Raw genomic sequence first — 23,574 nt, forward strand, 5'->3', positions numbered from 1 at the left:
GTGATATATCACGAAATACAATGAAATATCACGAAGTCAAATGAAATATCACGAAATTTGATAAAATGTCACGAAATATAACAAAATATAACGAAATTTAGTGACATATCACGAAATATTATAAAATATCACGAAATTCAACAAAATAACACGAAATATAATAAAATATCACGAAATTTAATGAAATATCACGAAATATAATAAAATATCACGAAATTTAATGAAATATCACGAAATTTAATGAAATATCACGAAATTTAATAAAATTTCACAAAATTTGACGAAATATCACTACATTCAACGAAATATTACGAAATTTAACGAACTTTCACGAAATTACACGAAAATCAATAAAATTTCACTAAATTCTCTCATTATGTTCAGGACTCCTTATCATTAGAACTCCGTTATTACTCGGATATTCATAATGATTCAAGGGAGCAGAAACATATTTCGCTAAGTAATATCTACAAAACTTTCTTACACGACAATTAAAAATAAAAACTGCTTAAGTCGGTTTTGTTATTTTTGCTGAATTTTGAATTTAATTTACATTTTTAAAGGTTCAATTCCATTTTCTACTTAAATTCGATAACCTCAATTTTAATATCGAAATTGTATTTTTCGGAAAATATTCTTTAAAAATTTTTTAGATTAGTTATTTCTCAGCACAGCTATATGAACTAGTTATAGAGAAATTTTTATTTTAATTTTGATCTAAAAAATAAAAATATTTTAAAGGATAATGAAATTTTTATTAAAAAATTTTTTTTTTCCAGACATTGCTGTACGGATGTTGTTATTTCTATATTATGTTTTTTTTTATTTATAAAAATTGACTTTTATAATAACAATAAATATTGTTAATTGTGTCCACATAACATGTAAATATTTTAATTGCTGGCCGCATATTGTGAACATAATTAAAGTAAATTTTATTATGTAGTTTAAATTTAATATTGTTAATATTTTTTATTTTAAAAATATTTTTCTCTTGTACTTTTTTTTTTTTAAAAAGTTAAATTTAGAATTTAAGAATTGAAATTTGAAAAAAATATTATGTAACTGACAATGTCCCGTTGTGATTGTGTCATCCCACGTCATAATAATTGATTGTGGTTCAATGTTTTTATATTATAAATGTGCAATATGTAAGAAGCTGGGAATGTAATGGTTTAGAATTTACAAAAAGTAAAATCCAAAAAATCACTCAAAAAATTCCTCAAAAATGAGTATTTTCTGGAAACCAAAATAAATTCTAGTGTTTTTTTTATCGAAAATCAAATGAAGTTTTTTGAGTTATTTATATATGTATAACTCACAAAATTGCACTCTAAAACTGCTACTTAAGAATGGCACTCAAAGTTTTCGCGCTTTGGTGGAAATACTCAAAAAATATCACTCAAAAACGAGTTTTTTTTTAAATATGTAAACATTAATTGAGTTCCAATAATGATGAGAGCCAGTTTAATTTACCGAACACATTAAAATGACATATTAAATGAGAAGCAATGAGATTTTCATTGCCCAACCTTATAGTATTTTGGTAAATGAGTTATTTTTGACTTTAAATAATTGAAATAATTGAAAGTCCTTTAAATTTCTTACCGGATTTACCATTTTTTATGCATATTTTCACATGAAGATTTTCTTAATTAATAAAGCATTCCAGTAATTCACTATTTTATACATTTATTAATTAATTGAAAAAAGAAAAGAAGTTTATAATTTTATATTAAAAAGTTTTTAATTTGATTAAAAAAATAAGTTATTTAAAAAAAAAAAAAACAAAAAATTTATGTAATTTATTAAATGACCTTTTTTTGCTTTTCTTCTTTTTCAGACATTTACAAAGTAAAATGGCATCTAAATAACAGTAAAATTTTATGAATTAATGACAAAGAAAAATTTATTTTTTTTTTTTTTTTAAATGGAAATCATAGTAGTTAAAGATTGAAGTAAAAAAACAAAGTAAAACTATATAGAAGGAGAAACAAAGGAGGGAGAGAGAAAAGGAATAAAAAGTAACAGAAGAAGAAGAAGACAAGAACAAAAAATTTTTAATGTCATTTAAATCCTTTAAAGTTAATTACTACTAATTTCTTCCTGATGTAAATTGAGAAAATTTTTATTGAAAAAATTTAAACAAAATAAAATTAAGGAAAAGTACGAGTAAAAAAAGCACTTCAGCAATTAAAAATAAGTAAAAAGGAGCAACAAAAAAAAAGAAACATGAAAGCGTTATTGGAACTTAAAAAATTTTTATTAATTTTCAATTTTTACATAATTTATTTGCAATTTTCAATTGTTGGAGTCGGTTCAATAATACCTTATATTAGTAATAGTAAGTATTTTATAAAATTTATAAATAAAATTTTTAATTTAAAATTTTTTAATTGTTAAAAAATAAATGAAAATATAGGAGATTTTTTGTAAGAGATAAAAAAAAGAATTTTGCATACTTTTAGGGGTATATGTTAACATTTTTTATTCAGCTCTTTTAATTAAAAATCAAGTGGTGATCAAGTGATTTACAGTGGCGAGAATATTTGCTTTATTTTTCATATTAATTAAATTTTGAAGCAATATGTGGTTTTACCTAATAGAGAGACTTACGTTTCAACGGAGTGCAAAATATTAAAAATAATGAGATTTTTTTGTGAATTTTCTTATAAATTGCAAACTTGAGATTCTTGTTGCTTTTGCAATCCAAGCTTATTTTGATGCTGTCGTGTAGGATTTCTTTAAAATTTCAAATATTGATAAGGTTTTATTATATATAAACGATTTCTTAAAATTCATGTTCTCTGGAATTTAAAAAGCCTCCAAATCTAAAATCTTCAATTTGGTGTTTAAAGATTGGAAATCAAATTTCGTATTTTACGTGACGAGGGCAAACATAGAGTCAAAATCAAAACTTAAATAAATTTTCACAAAATCTTATTTTTATATTATTTTAAGGATTCATTGTATAAAACTTTATTGTTTTTGATGTATAGAAGGGTAAAATTTTTAAATATAAAAGATTAAAACAAAACAAGCAAAACCAATTAAATTTAAATGGAATTTTCATTTTGTTTTGCTTATTTTTTTTCGCAATGCTTCAATAATCAAAAGTAAATTAATGAAACATAAAATAATATTATAAAAAAATTTAACATTGAAAATATAAAAAACTAAAACTTACAACAAAAATAAAAAAGGATAAATAAAAAATAATTCTACAATTTTTTCTTCTAAATGAAGAATTAAATGAAAAATCTGATTCATTGCTTAACAAATGAATGAAAAGATGGGAACGTAATTTTAATGGCTTCATTGAACATGATGTACATTCTAGTCTGAATGAAATTGAATAAAACTATATAGGAAAAATAAGAACAAATAATTTTCAATATTTGGAGGGAATCAAAATGTGTATAAATTTAGTTGAACTATCAATAATTGCTATTTTCTGATCTAACTTCCCATATAAATTAGATCTGATGCTTAAGAAAAGAGGAAACGAGCTGAAACGCAAAATAATTTAATGTAATTTACGAATTTGCATTACATAGTTTCACATGCTGGAACTCTGATAAATTTATTAAGAAATTGTGTGGAAGAAGAGATTCAAGTTAGCAAATATAAATTTAGTATTTGGACTTTATAGCTGAAAAATCGTAGAGTTCTGGTGAAATATTAAAATTTTAATAAATAAAACAAATTTATAATTAAAACTAAATTATTAATAAAATTAAAATAAAAACATACACCGTCCTGTACATTTCAAACAAAAAAATATTTTCTGTATGACTTACAACATTTTGTATGATAAGCTTTAATGTCTCAATAATAAGTATGTCGTGAAGCTCTTCATACATTCGTACTTTCCTCTATATGCTCTAAACGTATTTTAATTAAATTTAAGTAAAATAAATTTTGTATACAAATACAAGAAAGAATTTCTTTCATACTATTAGATCATACAAAATTTTAAATATTGATGACTGGGTGAATTTCAAATTTAAAAGATTTCTACGTTAACTGTACTTATAGAATTCAATGGATTGTCAAAAAACTCAACAGATTTGCATATTTTTTATGACCTTCTCATATATTTGTTTTTGTTTTTCTCTATTAGGCCAATATTGTGTAAAAAAAACTTATTTATGCTTGATTTACTCTCTTATAACTTAAAAATTAAATTTAGTATGACGAGCAGAGGCTAAAGCTTTTCTGTTCTGTTTCAAACAAAAAATAAAAAGTTAAGTACAAAATTCTAGCTAATTGAATTTCTCAAAATCCTACTATGATATGTCAGTATGAAAGTGGAGAAAAGAAAAACAACATAAAAAACAAAAAAGAAGAAGAAAAGAGTAAAAAAGAGTGTAGGAAAAGTTTTTGATCTCTTATTTATTTTAATTTTTTATTCTCTTTTACACTCTTGTTTTATTATTTTCATTTCTTCTTCTTCTTCTTTTTTGTTTTCATATTGCTTTTATGGTATTTAATCTGGATTAAAGGTTTCTCAAACTCCTTTAAATAACGAAAGGGTTATTCTTGCATTACATAATTTCCTATATACACGAATGAATTTCTCATTCTTTCTTACTTCCTATCCACATTGAGTTAGGAAGCAGAACAAAAAAAAAAAACAAAATGTGAAATGAAATAAGTAAAACAGAACAGAAACAATAATATTGAGTAACATAAGCAGATCAGGATATAATAATAGCAGCAAAAAAAAAAAAATAAATCCTTCGGGTTAAGGACTAAAACATAAAAGTCACAAAAATTTGTTTATTCATTCTTCTTATGCCTCTTCGTTTTTTTTTTTTTTTGTGTTCATTTTTCGTCTTATTTCATCTAAATTACACTCAAGAGATTGATTTTTTTTTTCTTCGTTTTTCATTTAATGTGTTATTGCAAGGATTAAATAAAATGGAACACAACTTTGAATTATAAAAGATGAAGACGAAAAAGAAAAAAACATAAATTCTAAAATGTTATTAGGGAATAAGAACAGCAGCAGATCGATAGATGAGCCCGTATAAAGAAAGAGATAAAGCGTGATAAGGAGAGAAAGAGAGAAAAAGAGAGAGAGAGAGAGAGTAAAAGTATAAATTGTATTAGAGGATAAAAGTAAAAGTTGTATTGGGAGTTTTAAAATGAAAAACATTGAAAAAAAATGTAAATAAAAAAAAAAAAATTGCATATTTCAGAATATTAAGGCCATCATCATCTTGTGATATATGTATGTAGAAATCATGATATTGATATTGACATAAATAAGATGAATGGGAAGAAAAGCAGGCACGTGTACAAAACAATATAGAGGCATTGTTTCATTTTTTAATTCTATGGCAATATTTAAATTAATCTTAAAATTTTAATGAAACTAATATTTTGCTAATTTTTAAGAAATTAAAAATTGTAATTTTAAGGAATAATCGGGTTCTGATCCCGGGGGTCTTTTTATTTTATAAAATTTTAAACCACAACCTTTTCTATTCAAAATTTATTATTCAAGAAGTTAGCCTTGAAATCATGAGCAAATAAAGAAATTTTTTTTTTTTTTTTTTCAAAAATTAAATTTGGGAATACCTTCGGTCTTTTCCTTAAATATGAATTTTTTTTTTGAAATTCCTCTATATTCATCAAAAATTTGATTTAATTAACTAACTCACAATTGCAGATCCGAAATTGTATAATTAAAGGATACTAGTTAAAATTATAAACATTGTATATAAAATAAAAATATCCAATAATATTTGAGAAGGATATGGCGACAGTGGTTTATTTTTTAAAATTTTAAAAATCAAAGAATCCTTTTATAATTAATGTCACTATTGATTTTGAAAATTGTACATGTATTTCTAAATTAAATTAATAAATAATTCATGAAATTTTAAAATTACATATTTTAAACTCATTTATATAAATCCAAATTATTTTATATTAAAAATATTTGTGATTTGATCTATGATTTTTATAGAAGAATTTATTTTATTATTGTAATTGTATAGATAGATTATTATACTATTATGATAATTAATATAATGATATTATCCTGATAGCAATTTAATGATATTATTATTATCCTGTTATATTGTGATTTAAGTTCAATAATAAAATAATATTTAAAATTATATAGGAAAATTATTTTGTTTACTAATATTTTTTTTTTATTTAAAATACATAATCCTTTTATAATACATACATATATTATTTTAGATTTTGTGACAATAGAAATTTTTGTATTTAATCACCTCTATGTATACAATTATCACCTCCATGTATAATAGTGTTAAATTTTAAAAATATATTCAAACACAATTCATGACAAATTATTATGTTGTAAAAAAAAGGATATATGAAATAGGATTGGTTTGTTTTTTTTTAGAAAACTCAATTGTTTACCTATACAATAAAATTCGATTATATTTATGCAAGTACACGCTTAAGTTGATATTAAAATTACATATACATACACACATAATATGAAATATACACTGAATTATTTTTACAATATAAAAACAACAAAAAGATGATTTAGTTTTCATTTATTCATTTTTTGTGTTTTTTTTCTCTCACAAATTATTGAATTCTTTTCCATTTTAAATAAATATACCAATTTTGATTTCATGGTGAATAGTAAAAATATGGGATTTTCAATAATAAAATTCATGTTTACATTAAAAAAATAATTTTTTTTTTTTCTCGAATATCCCAATTGATTGGATGTAGCATATTTGATAGAAAATCATAAAAACAAAACGAAAAAAAAAAAATTGTAATAAAAACGATTTTATAAAAGGATAACAAACAAGAATCGCCTGATCGAATATTCAGAGAAATATTTTTTTCTTTTGTTTTTTTTTTGGTATATAAATTCTCATATGAGACGCTTAAAAAAACAAAGTGATCCAAATCAAAAAATTGTTCATTTCGAGAAAAATTACATATAAGATTATTAGGGGAAAAAAATAATTTACTTTAAACGGTCCAATCCTGGCATTGAGAGCGATAAAAAGCAATGTTATAAACAAAAGTGCCCTTTTGCTCTTTTTCATTGGAAGAAAAATGGTGTAGCAAACTGTTCGCAAGCTAGTCTTTCATGAAACCAGATAGTGAAGGAATTTTTATGGCAAAATTTTGTGAATGCATTTAATTCATTACTTAAAAAAGCGATCTAGATTTAACTTCCTTAGCATGTAATGGCCTTACATTTAAAAATTTCTACTTAATATAAATTATTATTGAATTAAAATAAAAATTATTTTAAAATCCAAATTTTCGCGGTTAAACCATTTCTATTTTGATCGTCTCATATATCGTAAAATTTGAATAAATTTCGATAAGTTATTTACAAAATAATATTTTTCTATTATTGCGGTATTTATATATTTTCCACATTTTCTAACAACATTTTACTCTCACCATCCCTCTCTTTCTCTTTTTCTCTTTGTAAACAAAAATATATATTTGAAATCACTTTCTAATCATCACTTAATTTACATATTTTCAGTTTTAGGGTCTTTTAACCCTTTATTTATGAATTTTGATTTATAAAATTTTTTTTTTTGTTTAAATTAGGTAAAAATGATTTTCAATCTTCACTGAATTAATAACAGCAACAACAAAACAAAAAAAGTGTGTTTTATTTTGTAAAAGTTCTCACGCGTGTATTCTCTTGGATCCACTCATTCAAGCAAAAGAATTATAAAGAGTAAACACACAAAAAAAAAAGAAAGGAGAGTACGACTCTTTATTTTTTTTCTTGTTGAAAATTTAAATATGAGGGATAAATATAAGAGCTTTACCAGAGAAAAAAAAAACGCAGAACCAAAAAACAAATTTTATAAAAGGTTGGGAAAAAAAAGGATTGAATCGAAAAGTTTGTCATTAGAAATTCGCTATAAGCTAACAAACATTTTCTCTGTCATAAATTATGTATGAAAGGAATTAAGTCAAAGAGATCGTATTTCTGTTTTTTCCGTATATAAGAGTTTTATATTAAAAATAACGTAAATTTTTTAAAGTGAGAATACTTTAAGGGAATAAAACCGTTATAGAACAAAAAATTTGATGTTTTGTCAGAAAAGTTGTTATACTTTAATATTTTTCAGCGAATTGGTTTATTAAGTGGCAATTTAGTGGAATTTTCTTCTAATTAAAATTTTGCACAAAATAATGGCTTAATTTCTGTTAATTTTTTTAAATTCTGGGCTTGTTTTTTTTGTTGGACACATTTTGATTTAAGTACATATAGCTTGATGTGTTCAAATATCCACAATTTCTTTTTTTTAAATCAGAAGGCGTAGAAAATATTTTACATAGACAATTTGAATGAGATTTTTCCTTCCTCTCTCCAAAGATTTAAAGGCGGTAAAATTAAAAGAGAGACGATACTGGAGAGGCGTTAAAATTAAATTAGAAATTGTACTCTATCTATGTATGTTTGTTTTCTCTGTACGAACTGCAATAATTAATTTTTCAAGTATACATAAGATATTGTTTCTCTTTTTCATTAATTGCTCTCACTTTGAAATTTTGTTATAAATTTTTTATTTTTTAAAATTCTCATTTTCAATTTGTGTAGCTCTTAGTTTGCAAACAATGAATTTCATTTTTAAAATTCAATTAAATTTTTTTGATTTTTAAGTTTCCAAAAAAAATCATATTTTCCTACATAATACGAAATCACTATTATTTTAAATACATGACTAAATTTAAGTTTTACGAATTCTCTAAAAAAAACGGAAACATTTTTTTACACCAAATTTTGTTTCCTTTTTTATTCTACATTTTAAATTTAAAGATATTGCTAATATTTTAAAATAAATTTTAAAATTAGAACAAAATTTTTATAATTTTCATAAATATTAATGAAAATTGCGTAAATTTATTATTTCTGAGTGTGTAAATTCTACCACCATCGCCTCCACCACCAATATTTAAAATTTAAAATTATAGTTTCAATTTCAAAAACATCCAATTTAACATTATAGTCCCCTCCCCCACCCCATATACATCCGTATATTATATAGGAATATTTACTTATATTGTTTTTAACAATGAAAGCAATTTAAAACAAAAAAAAAACAATAAGCTATATGTTACCCGATATGTGGGACAATTTGTGAATGTATAAATAAAAGTGAAAAAAAAGGAAAGAGAGAAGAATTCAGGAGGAATTCAATATGTAAATTGAATTCCAAGAGAAGCTGAAACGAATTGAAAGTAATTGTAAATATGCGAGTAATATTTATATATATATATATATATATATATATAAGGATATTTTATGAATAAATTGTAAACTATTTTTTATATATATATATACTTACATACATAGTATTTTGCATATATTACATATTTCGTCAATGAAAGAGAAAATTTAACTGGATAAAAATCTTTTAACTTATATAACTATTATTAAACATTTTCTCTTGTCGTGCTTCTCTTTTTTTTCCAATTTTTTCTTTCTTTTTTGCTTTTGTTATTACAATTATTCTTTTTCTTCGTTGTTCCTCCCTATTTTACATTTCATAAGTTTTGATTAGATATACAGGCCTACTACTGTGATAATATACAGGCCTATTAATATACAGGTTATTTCTTGAGAGACGGACATTTAACTCGTCACCTCATAATTCTTCAATAGAAACTCTATCATTATCGTAAATTGATTTTAAGCAGATTTCTCCTTTTATGCTTCTAATGCCTCCTTCTTGTATAAAAAATTTTATTTAAATGTTTTACAATGCACATTGAGTTTATAGAAGTGGGAAGAGAAAACCCTTATTACTCAGATTCTCGCACTGTACTACTTATTGTTTCTCACATTCTTATATAACTGCTTAAAATTGGACAAAACCTGAGAGAATGTGTATAAAATGTGTATAAAAAAATGTGTATAAAAAGTGTGTTAAAGAAAAATATTAAGATTTATTTGGCCAAATTTGAAATTATAAATCGAAATATAAAGACCATGTAGTCATAGTTGCCATTTCTTGTGGTTTACTATTCTTTCACAAATTCGGAAGAGTTTTAGCAATATGAGAAACTGTTGATGTCTATTATCGCAGCCATATCGTATAAGCTAAGTAAATTTTTAAGTTATCATATAAGTTTTACAATAAATGCTCTGAAATTATAGTGTGTACTTATATACAATTAGATTATTACTGTATATAATTTTCCATAATATATGTGATACATTGTATTGTATTATAGTCAACTTTCCTCCGGAAAAATTCTCAGAATTTATTATTATTATAATTGTAAAAGCATACACAGTATAGAAAAAATAGCAGCATATAATATTATAAGAATAAAATCAAAACAAAAATGGAACCGAAAAAAAAAAAATCAAAAATAACGAAATATGTACAAGGATATAATTTTATCTGCGTAGGCTTGCCACAAATATTTTACGACTTTCTATATATACATATGTATGTTTGTATACCCAAATGATATAGTCGTAAGTTAACTTACAATTTTATAAACTATATTCAATATTAAGTGTTCATATACAATTTTTGTATATAACTTTCAATGTTTTCAGGGGCTGTATATGCTGTATATGTAAAGTGGTACACTACTTTATTTTATATACAATGAATTATCATTCTGTGGATTCAACGTGGTCTCATATGGTTATCATATGGTATTTAGATTTAATGTGAGAGAGAGAGAAAAATAGCAAAAATATTATTCTATGAAATCTGAATATGCAGAAAATAATACACGGTGTAGGTATACCGTAAATATATGTGTACATATAGATTTTATAAGAATTATTGTCTTATATTAGATGGCAAAATACATATATATTTTCTATATTTTCTATATATATATTTTCTATATATATATATATATTTATACTTAAATGTACTAATAAATGCCACGAAAACCACTTATCATATACTCAACTATATCTGTACATATATATTACAAAAATTCAAATCCAATTATCATATGAAAACATTGAAACTATAAATTCTTAAAATCAACATTTTTATATTTTATAATATGAATGGCATTTCGCCAAGCTGCTATGTTAAAAAATTGCAAGTAACAAATTGACAAAATAATTGCTCTACTTACAATATTAAAATGTATATATGAGAACGGTTTCTGTATAACATTTTAAAGCAATTAACATTTTTTTGTTAACAGTTTTTTTGTATAGTTCAGTTTTAATTAAAATTAACATAGTTTTATACTCTCTGTACACTCTGGTTTTTTATTCTTCCTTTCAATCTCCCTCTCTCTCTCGTATCAAGAGCACATTGCGAATCACTTTGTAAATTTTGAAATTTCTTTAATATTGCATAACCTTATTTAAAGTTTAACTCTTATAACAATAAATTTAATTCTTGATAAAATTTTTAATTTTATTTTTATGTTAAATTGGTAATATACGATATTGTGCTTTTAGAATCAAACAAAAAAACTTATTGGCAATATTCTTACGAATTATTGCATACAGTAGGTAACACAGGAATTACCATTACTGTAGTATAATATAGCGGCCGGTATACGAAAGAGAACAGGTTTTAATTTCAAAGACTGAATAATATTTTGGGTCTGTTTTATCATTAATAAATACTGGAGTGGAACTATTGAGAAGACAGGATAATTTTTTGCATAATTTTTGAGACTGGAGAATTAGAGCAGAATTAAGGAAGAAAAGTTAGGTTTTTTTTTTTTTGTATGGTATTGGTATCGAAAATTTGAGAACCATAACGTATTTATTGAGGTTATACATCAGCTGACCATATAGCCTTGGCAAAAAACAAAAATTGGTTACTAATATAATGAAAGAAATATACTAACGATATAATAAAAATATAGAACGTATATGTTATACCGTAAAACGAATTTTTAATAATCGTATTTTTATACCGTAAATAGTATTTTTTAATATCGTAAATCATATTTTTAATACCGTAAAATGTGTTTTCAATATCGTAAAAATTATATTATTCGTGAATGTGAAAGTTTCTTATGCGTATTGAACCAGTTTTGTTTAAGACCGTATTTTAAGAAGAATAGATACAATATTGTTGCATTGCAAATTTCTTGACATACAATATTGTTGCATTGCAAATTTCTATTCAGAAATATCGTAAAATAAATGAATATTCATGCCAATTTTATTATATGTCTATAGATAATACTCGGATATATGTACATATATAGGCGTACACATACAAGAAATATGAGAATAATGAATATTTATTAAGTAATGTATATGTATATATTATATTCTCCAATATCCTTATTATATGGTAAAAAAATTTGTATTATGGGAGAATCTATTGGTACTTTTATTTATTTATTCATGATTTTTTTTTGCATTATGTAACTGAATATTTTGTTGTACATGAAAATTTTGATTTTGTCTTTAAAAGTAACTTTCATTGAAGATGGTTTATTTTTACTGTTATTTCTTTTAATTTCCTTCATTTTCTTTTATTATTATTTGATATATTGAGTTTTTCTTCCTTCTCTGGAATGAATTTTTTTTGTTGTTTTTCATGTTTCTCTCTAGAATTTATTTTATTTATTTTATTCTATGGTGAAAAATGTAATGTAAAAATGTTTGATATTTTTTTGTATGTTCCTCTATCTTCTTCTTATTATTTTTCCTCTTTATTTTCATGTATATTTGTGTATTTTCTTTTCCTGTCCTTGGTTTATAAGGAATAGTAATTAATCAGTTGTAAATTGATCCATATTAAGGATGTTATCAAATTAGTTTCATCAAAAAAAAATTTTTTTTTTACTTGTATACTAATAATATGGTTTTCTTATGTTCTATTACAAGAATAGTTACATTTAATGTTTTCTGCTTTCGTTTTTTTTTTTCTACTATTTTATATGAGAGAAGCTCATTAATTTTACTTGATTGGAAAGTAAAATTTGTGTAATTCAAATACAAGAGAAATGAATGTAATTATAATAATATTTTGAGGAGAAAGAAAAAATGTGATATTTTTAAAGATAAATTAAAGTTTGAGGAAAATTCTAAAAAAATTATATAAGTATATACGGAAATTATTAGAATTTGGCTCAATAATATTGGTATAACAGTATGGTAATTGGGTTCAAGAACATCTGGTTATTATTTTTATAATAAATGAAATTTATTTTTTTTTAAAATGCATTTGTTTTTATTAATTTCTAGAGAATATTTAACAATTAATATTTTTGCATGTTGCATGAACTGTTGTGATAATTAATGTTACTGTTGTTACATTTTAGTTAATATTACTCGGGGCTTGGAGAAATTTCTTATTAAATAATTAATTTCAAGTATTATGTATATCTAATTAATTTATTATATAACATTAAAATAGAAATTTATATTGGTATACTCTTTGATCTTTTTGCGATAGTACTTATTATTTCCCATTAATTTTTTTAAAAATATAAAAAATTAATTAAAACTCGTTTGAATATTAAATTAACAGTATTTCTCAAATATCCAGTAATTTTTACGCTCTCCTTAATAAATTATACGAGTATTTCTTTGGTTTAAAATTTTATAGTCTCCTATAATACTCTTTCTCACTATATAAAACTCATATGCAAAATATAAAATTTTTAAAATATTATTTTTATAATATTACCATAAAAAAAAGAGAAATTTTCTTATTCTCTTATTTATTTCTATAAAATGTTAATTATACAATTTAATTATAATATATTAAAGTGACTGCTCATTGCTCAGCTCAGTCATCATGATTTAAATTTGAAAGAAAAAAAAATTCAAATCTCTCCATTCACTATATATAAATATGTATAAAACATGTATATATTATTTATACATATATATATAAATGTATGTGATAAGTGTTAACAATAATCATAAAAATCTCGGAAGAATGTAATAAAATTAAGGATGAAAATTTATTTAAAAAAAAAATGAAAAAAATATATAAAAATATACGCTAAAAAATTAATTAAAGAAGAGATATATTGGTGTAGAGATAGCGAGAGAGAGAGGGGAAAAGAGATGACATAAAAAAAACAACAAAACAAAAAATAAAATGAAAAAATTGTAAGGAAAATGAAATGAACTTTAAAACGATCACAGTCTTTTGTTTGAGATTTTTCTCTTTCTCTTTTCTGTTTTTTTTTTTCTCATTTTTTTCTTGCATTTGAATTTGACGAACAAAATGCAAAATAAAAGCAAGAGTTAAAATTTTATGATTCTTTTTTTTTTTTGTTGTTTTTGTTATTTTTGTGTTAAAAATGCTTGAAGGTTGAAAATATTTAAATCACGCTCTCGCTTCCAACATTTTATTATTCAATTTTATCTTTGAATAATTTAAAAAAAAAAAAACAGTAAGAAACCAGAAACAAACAGTGTTCCCATTTGGTAAAAACAAAATGTATCCAATTTCGAGGAAAAAATGTATCCAAAATGTATCCAACCTCATAAAGCAGAATTTTTATACCAAGCCGTCCTATTGTTGGTTTTTTTATTTATAGTAAATTCTTTAAGAAATCACATACAACTTCTATTATATTTTAAATGTGTAAAAAGTTAAGGTCAGAAAAAACATATGCATATATGTTGTTGAACTATGTGCTAAAGACAATTCACCATTAAAACGGAAAAATTTAAAAAAATATGTACAGCCAATGCATTTTCTATTACAACTAGCTTACTCCAAAATATTTCTGGTACGTTTTTGTCTAAATGTTCTAGATTTGAATACAGGAAGAGGCAGCACACATTTAATAAAGCAGATTTCTTACTTTCCTTTAGTAAACTCGGAAATCTGCTTAGAAATGCCAGGAAATAACACTTTTGAAAGATAAAGCAATTAAGCGTTTTAATATTAGCAGCATTTTAACAGTTTTGTAACATTTATTTAGTGTTTAGAGAATAAATGTATCCATATTTCAGCAAAATTTTGAAATGTAGCCAATTTCAGCATTTTAGCAGATTTGAGTATCTTTGTATCCAAGCTAAATTTAAAGCAAAAAATGTATCCAAATGGATACAATTGTATCCAAGTGGGAACGCTGGAAACAAACAAAAAGAAACCAGAAAGAAAACTCTGTTTGATTGCAAATACTGCCATGCTATTAGTTGTTATATACTGTATATTTTTATCATGACAGTAAATCTTAATGAAATGTTGTGAAAAAGAACATTAAATATATATATTTTTTTTTCTTCTTCACTCTTTTTATTTTATGGATAAGGAGCACTGATAAAAAGTATTTTTATTGCAACTTTATCCCGTTAATTTAATAAAATATCTTAAGTGAAAAAAAAAATATAGAAATTCACAATATTCATTTTGATTGTTATCTTCATTCTCATTTACAAAAAAAAAAATTGCTATACTCTCTCACTTAATATACGCAAATAACTCTAAACAATATTTAAGGACTTCATTTCCTTTTAGAAATAATGTTAACAATAGTAATAATTATTAAAAAAAACAGAAAGAGAAAAGAGATAAAAAAAAATGAGTGAAAAAAAGTTGCAATGGTTGTATTTAGTTTTTTTTTTTAATTTAGTTTAAAATTTTAATTAACACAATTAAATTTGCAAAATAAAATTTATGGAATGAATAAAGAAAATTGGCTTTTATTTTTTTCCAGTTCTTTGGGTAATTTTCTTTAACTAATAAAAATTTATAAGACCTTGTACATAAATATTATATAAGTAGTTAAAGAGAAATTTAATTGCAACAAATGCATTTTGCAATAAGTTAAATTTTAATTGAATTTTTTTTATCGTATATACAATGTAGGTTGTAAAATGGCAGGTTTTATTTATTATTAGCAATTGTATTTTCAAACAAATTTAAAATATAAAGCATGTAGAATGCGTTCCATGTATTATACATATATTATGTATGAAATTTTACTAGCCTATTAACTACATTACTATTATTGTAGTTAACGTATCGTATCGTACACATTTTTCTGTTCTCAATTAATAAATTTACAGAAATTATAAATAAAAGAGAAAAATTAATAGAATTAACAGAATTTATTGCCGGTGACGCATTAATATAAACTGCAACGACTATTCTGTGATGTTTCGTATGACTCTCACTGATGCAACACTCTCACTGAGCATCAAACAGAAGATCATGTAATATTTCGGTAGCATTTCATGTAGTAATGTAGTATTATTTATCTCATTGAAAATAGTTGAAAATAAACATTTCCAACTAAAAAGTTTTGAGAATTTCTCTTGTTATATAAAAGTTCTTCTCTCATAAAAATTTTTCTACAAGAGAAATAATGTAAATACCCGCATATTAAATCAACAGCTGCTGCTATAGCACTTGCTATAATATTTTTTTTTCTTTAATTTTATAAAAAGGATTTTTTATTTTACATTTTTTATCTTATAAAATATTGACTTTAGTCATTCATCATTCTGGATAATCTGTTGAATTTAATTGATGATTAGCATAATTTTTTTTTCTATTCGTATACATAATACATGCATAAAATTTCTAATGTGTATACGTATACATTTTTTTCGTAATTTGTTGAATAAAAAAGCAGCTAACCTAATATTCTTTGAATAATTCGAATTTTATAATAATAATGAAAAAATTATGTTAAGAAACTTTTTTGATTTATATAACAGTTATAGGCATAAATTAATATAACAGTAATAATTTAAAGAGATTAATTACAAAGTGTTAATTTCTTAATATAGTTTTTTGCACAATAAACAAGAAGTTAAATGGCATTAGTTAAGAAGCTTTTTTGATTTATATAACAGTTGTATAAGCATAAGTTAATATAACAGTAATAATTTAAAGAGATTAATTATAATATGTTAATTTTAATATAGTTTTCTGTACAATAAACAAAAAATCAAAAGCCATTTATTTAGTCGGTCGGTAAACTTTTTAATAGTCAATTTTTCTGCCTTTTCTCTCTTTCTCTCTCTCTCTCTCTTTCTTGGTGTTTTTCCAAAACTATTTTGAGTTCTATAGCAACTTTTATTAAAGACATTTTTTTTAAACAAAAACTTTTTAAATTTTATAAATTTTTATGTAAATAACTATATACGGCTATATAAATGTGTATATGACATGAAATTTATTAAGAGTAATTCACAAAATATGAATTAATATCGTAATATAAATATACCTACATCAAAGCATAATAACTGTAAATAATCCAATTATAAAAATTTAAAGTAAAAAAAAAATATTTTATCTTCATTCTTGTCATATACATTCATACATATATGCATGTACCCCCACAAATGTATACCGTACCAACATTTACGTTAAGACATAACTCACATACATACCTACACATTTAGGTATAGGTGGAAAAATATGAAAAATTTTAAATCATGCAAAACTCGTGTGTTCATGTTTAAAAATATATTTTAAAAATTGTTTACATATAAAATATATTAGAGGCGCTTACCGTAACCGAAAAAAGAAAGCTACTAAAGAATATTAAGTTTTTAGTTTTTTGATTTGTTATAGTAGTAACTTTTCACATGACTTGCCATACACAGAATGACAGCTAAAGTGACAGCATAAATATATTCCCCCTTTTTTTTTAAAAAAAAAAACTTTTATCGTTTTTTATTTTTTTTTTTCTGTTTTTCCTTCAAAAACAAAAAAAATAACATATAAATTGCCAGATTGCCTGTCTGACGCAAACAAACACATGCATATAAATAAAAAAATTTTTATTTTATTGTTGAATATTTTTCCATATTTTCTGGTTGGTAAGAGCGAACAAAAAATAAAAAGAACGCAAAACAAAATTTCATAAAAGTTTTTTTTTAAAAGGTAACAAACAATACAATATCGTAGAACATAAATTTTCTAGAAGAGAAAAAGGCGGGATAGGGCCGAAAGGATAACTATAAAACATATTTCTTTCTTTGGTCTTTATTATACTTAAATCGTTAAATTTATTTAACAAATCTTTATTTTGTTCTGTAGAGGTGCAGGGGTATGAACTGTTTTCTCTTTAAATCTATTATGTACATCTGATTTTGACACAATATGTACGTACCCACATTCGCATGTAAGAGAATTTATATACATATATAGGGAATTAATCGGTCTATAGAATTTTAATAAATTTTTTGAAAACTATTTATAATTGATTTGTTGAAATAGAATGGCGGAAAAGTTTTTCTATTAATATTGAATTTAAAGTGTATAGATTAGAGATTTGAGAAAAATTTTATTGAAATTTAAATCGATAAATTTGTGTCGGAAAAAAGTTTTGGAAATTTTATTAAAAAATTAAATTAAACCAATTAATTAACAGTGAAGAACAAGAAAGTGTAAAACAATTTTTAAAATTGTATACTCATACAAAATGGCCGAAATTATTAAAAAAAATTTAAGCCTTTTAATTTCCGCCACCTTCATGGTTCACTTCCAAACTAATAGCATTTATACTGTCCTTGAGTGTTTGAAAAAGGTTGCAGAATTTTTATATTTGTTTTGATAATTGAAGTTGTATGTTCAAAAGAGTTTGATCAAAGAGAATTGAACAAACTTTAAACGTTAATTAGTCTTTTGGAATCAGCGTTCCCACTTGGATACAATTGTATCCATTTGGATACATTTTTGCTTTAAATTTGAGCTTGGATACAAAGATACTCAAATCTGCTAAAATGCCGAAATTGGCTACATTTTAAAATTTTGCTGAAATATGGATACATTTCTTTTCAAACACTAAATAAATATTACAAAACAGTTGAAATGCTGCTAATATTAAATCGCGAAGTTGCTTTATCTTCAATAAATGTTAATTGCTGACTATTCTAAGCACGTTTCCGAATTTTTTACAAGAAAGTAAAAAAGATGCTTTATTAACTGCCTCTTCCTGTATTCAAATTTAGAACATTTATACAAGAACGTACCAAAAATATTTTAGTGTTAGCTAGATGTAATAGAAAATGCATTGGGTGTACATATTTTTTAAAATTTGTCCGTTTTCATGGTCAATCGTCTTTACCGCATAGTTCAACAACTACAGAAGGCATATACGAGTATGCATATGTTTTTTCTGACCTTAACTTTCACATTTAAAATATAATAGAAGTTGTATGTGATTTCTTAAAGAATTTACTATAAATAACAAAACTCATATTGTGGAATAAAGCAAATTAATATTAATTATGGGTTAATTTGTACAAAATAAGACAACTTATTATAATAATGCTATTTTACGAGGTTGGATACATTTTGGATACATTTTTTTCTCGAAATTGGATACATTTTGTTTTTACCGAGTGGGAACACTGTTTGGAATTACAGAATTACCAATATACAAACATATGTAAATGAGAAGCAAAAATGATTTTGAGTACATATGAAAAGTTTTAAAGAGAAAAGCCAGAGAAAAGTTATTCTTTACTCCAAAAGTATGGATTCCGAGAGAGTTTACAGAGATCAAAACCACAGATCAGCTTTATGTGCATTCTCACTCCAATAATCACTTTACAATTACAATTATATTGAAATATGTATATGTACATTTTAATAACCAATTTGATTTTCATTCATAATTTTTTAGTTTTTATTACATTTTATATTAGATATGCTGAGGGGAGAATATTTGAGGTACATATTAATAATTATACACGTTTCATAAAGGAATTTTTCTCTAAATTTAATATAAATTAAATTATAAATGTTTTGTCATATACAGGCAGGAAAGAGAAAGTAGGTTGGAGTATAAACCTAATGGAAAATATTCCTGTAACCTGTTATTGTAATGTTCATGTCAATTACTTTAAATTTTAATCATACTCATATACAACAATACTCATACAATACAATACTCTTATTATGTTAAAATTAATTTCGAAAAAAAAAATCTCTTTTAAAAGTTATTCAAATTCTTTTAATACAAATATAATTGAATAATATTAAAATTACTTTAATTAAAATGAACAGATTCTAATGATTTTAAATTTATTAAAAACTTTTTTCTGTTTTAATTAAGAGCTCAAATATGATAATGAATATTAAATTACTTTTTATATAGATTTAATTGATTTACAAAGTTAAAAAGAAAAGTGAAATTCAATTAAGTGTGAGTAAAGTTTGAAAATTTTCTCATTTATTTATTTTATACACATATACACATATATACATATGTATATATTGTTAAATAAGATTAATTTTTTTATTAAATTTATTTTTTATTTATTCTACATTATTATTATATTGACCATATTTAAAAAAAAAAGTATTTAAATTGAGTTTAAGTAACTTTTTATAAATTTATCTCATGTAATTTTTATTTTTGTATCAAGTTTATAACACACGCTGTACAAATATATTAGTTGTAAAGTAATTTATTAATATCACGCTACATTTAAAATGTACATGTGGTGTGTACTTGTGTACGAATATAAATATGTATAAAGAAGAATAAAATTTATTTTAAAATTTTTATATGCATGTAAGATTTTAAGGTTATTTTGAAAAAAATTTCTTTGTTATCATTAATTTGTCCGTAAAACTTTTGTACTTTCAGAAATTTGACTCGTTTTAGATTTTGGGGATTAGAGGTATTTTCTCTATTTCCTATTGAATCTTTGAAATCAATACGTTGTTAGTATATTAATGAGTTCTTGCTTCTGCAATATGTGATAAGGAGCTGCGTTTCTTAAAATAAAAAAAAATTTATTGACAAATTGATCGATATTTTTTACTTTTGTTTCAATTTTCATGGCACATAAAGTGAGGTAACTAGTTCAAATGAATTCTTATCTCACGGCACATAAAGTGCAGATACCGCTCGAAGTGTAGTCTTATCTCACGGTATATAAAAAATAGATAAAGCATCAAGTTCACCTTTATCTAACAACATATAAAGTGCCATTACCCCATCAATTGTAGTCTTATCTTTCGGCATATAAAGATCGATCACCACATTAAGTACATTCTTATCTTACGGCATATAAAATTCGTTCACCCCATCAAGTGTATTCTTGTTTCGCGGTATATACCGTGCGGTCACCGCATCAATTGCAATCTAATTTCATAGCATATATTATGGAGTTTGTTTAACAATAAACCCGACAAATTTTTTTTTATAAACTCCAAAGATTTCCACACTCTCCTATAAACACGATTATTCTCTCATTTTTTTTTTCTTAAAATAAAATGTGCTTATTTAAAAACCATTGTTCTCATTCTTAATTTTGTTTATTTTTTTTTTTTCTCTCTTTTGAACAACGAAATTCGCTCGGAAAAGGATATGAAATAGAGAGAAAAGTTTAACTTTAATGAAAAAACAGCAGATTTAAAGAAAAGTATGTAAAGAAAAAATTCATAGAATTGAAAAAGATTACATTATTTTTTGTCTCACTCTTATTAAAGTTCTTATTATACTCGTAATTTCATATAAAATTCTTTTTGTGACTTAAAGTTAATATTCAATTTTGTACGTTTTAATAATTTGTGCAAGTTGAAAAGTTGTATGATTCTTGCTTTTAAATTTTCTCATTTTATTTCTTTCTTTATTTTTTTTTTGGCAAATATGCTTTAGCAAATTCAGCAGAAAACAATTTTTTATCACTCTTTTTCTGTATTTAAAGAGTAAAAATATTCATAAAACAAAAAATAAAAGAAAAAGAGAACAACAGAAATTTTAAAATGTTGTGCGTTAGCAACTTGTTTTTTTTTTACTAAGTAGTAAATTTTTAAAAAAAATTTTTTAATGTGTTTGTAATTATTTTACATGTTTGAGAGTAATTTAGTTAATTTAGAGTAAGATTTTTAAAAGTTACATATATATTTTATGTAAGTACACAATGCAGTATAACAGTTTATAATTTAGTATAATAATGATGCAAAGTGCTTATTAGTAAAATTTTAAAAGAAATTTGTTTTTTTGGCCAAGTTCCATGTTATCGTTTATGTGTTAATTTTTCAAAAAATTTTTTGTAAAAGAGATAATTTTAAAATATTATGCAGAAAAGTAGGTATAGGCGTTTCTGAAAATGCCAAATACTGAATTTGGCTCGAAAATTTATACTGTATAAAATAATTTCTTAAAAACTTTAATGGTTAACTTTTATAATTAAAAAATAATAAATTTTAGTATTATACTATAAAGAAAAATATTTTCTATTTGTAAATATTAAAAATGTTAAAAGCGGAAAAACTTTAATGGCAAATATATTTTTATAATTTAATTAAATTTGCTCAGAAATTATTAATATTCTTGGCTATTATGTTAATTTTCTCCGAAACTAATTAGAAATTCTGCAAGAAACAAGTGAATTGGTAGTTTTCAATTTTATATTATATAGAATTATGATATTCTCTTTAGTTAAACTTGAATGGAGATAGTAACAGTGGAGAATTAAAGAAAAAAATTTACGATCAAATTAAAATTTTTGAATTATTCTCAAAATATAAAAAATATTTTCTGCTCATATTTTAAATTTATACTCGTATACTATTTTGTTTTATCATGTTCCATTCTCACTTTGAGCTAAAGCCATTTGTATAAGAGAATAAAATTTCATGAGAAAATAACGGTATTCATTTTGTTTCTCAACTATTATGTTGGTGAATGGTGAATTTACGAAATATGTAGACTTAATTTTTGATCGTATCTTTTCCTTTAAGTAAATTTTACAATAAAATTTAAAATTTAATTCTGTTATCAATTTTAATAATGTGAGAGATCAATAATTTGTTTAGAGAGAATAATTGTGCAGAGTATAACAGATTGTAATTTCCATTGGATTTCAAAATTGTTCAATGGCTGTTGTTCGTAGTAGATATACTTATGATAATTGTTATCAATCTCACATTCTACAACACACTGGCTTTGCAGAAATAATAACAATAATGGTAATAAATATTAATATTATAACATGATCGTATAACAGTAACAATAATATAAAATAGTAGTAAATAATATTTATTAGAAAATTTTGATCCTTTTTTTTTTTGCAGTGTTCACAAATAAATTATTGTCTTGACATAATACTCGTATTAGCTCAAAATTAAAAAGAGAAATTTTCTGTAAAACTCTTTTACATACTCTTATACATACTTACTGTCACATTTATATAAAAATAGAAATATCTATAAAAACATTTAATATACTACATATGTAGGTCAATTGTTTTTTATTCAAATTTTATCATGAAAATATCATTAGTCACAATGACATCATTTTTAAAGCTGTTTTTCTTATCGACGAATCATTGCTGAACTATCTATATTATGCATTGCATTATTTCGGCAAAAAAAAAATCTCTATGTGATTTAAGAATCATTTAGAAAACTATTTTAGTTTTTTTTTTTCTCTTTTTCTGTTGAAAATTAAGATTTAAACTTTTATGTTATTTAAGAAAATGAACGAAAAATAAAAAAGTTTTTTTTTACAAAAATTCCCATCGCAATTAAAATAATGTTAGTTGATAATATTTTTTAATAAAAAAAAAAAAACAAAAAAATAACAGAAAAAAAATCCTGAAATCAGCGAAGTATATAGAAAAAAGTTCATGTATGTCAGGTGCCAAGTTTTACGGTACATTTAACGTGTAGATTACTTTTATTATAGTGGTAT

The 23,574-nt window shown here is 23.3% G+C and overlaps 1 long non-coding RNA gene and 1 pseudogene across 1 annotated transcript in view; both read left to right on the plus strand.

Moving 5' to 3' along the window:
- The window catches only part of LOC129607745 (uncharacterized), a 91,564-nt gene extending 89,383 nt beyond the window's left edge, over window positions 1-2,181 (plus strand). The window contains exon 2 of the long non-coding RNA XR_008696838.1: window positions 1,844-2,181. This is a non-coding gene — a long non-coding RNA (uncharacterized LOC129607745). The remainder of the gene's footprint in view (window positions 1-1,843) is intronic.
- Window positions 2,182-2,221: 40 nt separating this feature from the next.
- LOC129607725 (zwei Ig domain protein zig-8-like) overlaps window positions 2,222-23,574 on the plus strand; it is a 68,493-nt pseudogene continuing 47,140 nt past the window's right edge.

Source organism: Condylostylus longicornis, unplaced genomic scaffold (assembly GCF_029603195.1).
Source record: "Condylostylus longicornis isolate FDR11 unplaced genomic scaffold, ASM2960319v2 ptg000028l, whole genome shotgun sequence".
NCBI lineage: Eukaryota > Metazoa > Arthropoda > Insecta > Diptera > Dolichopodidae > Condylostylus > Condylostylus longicornis.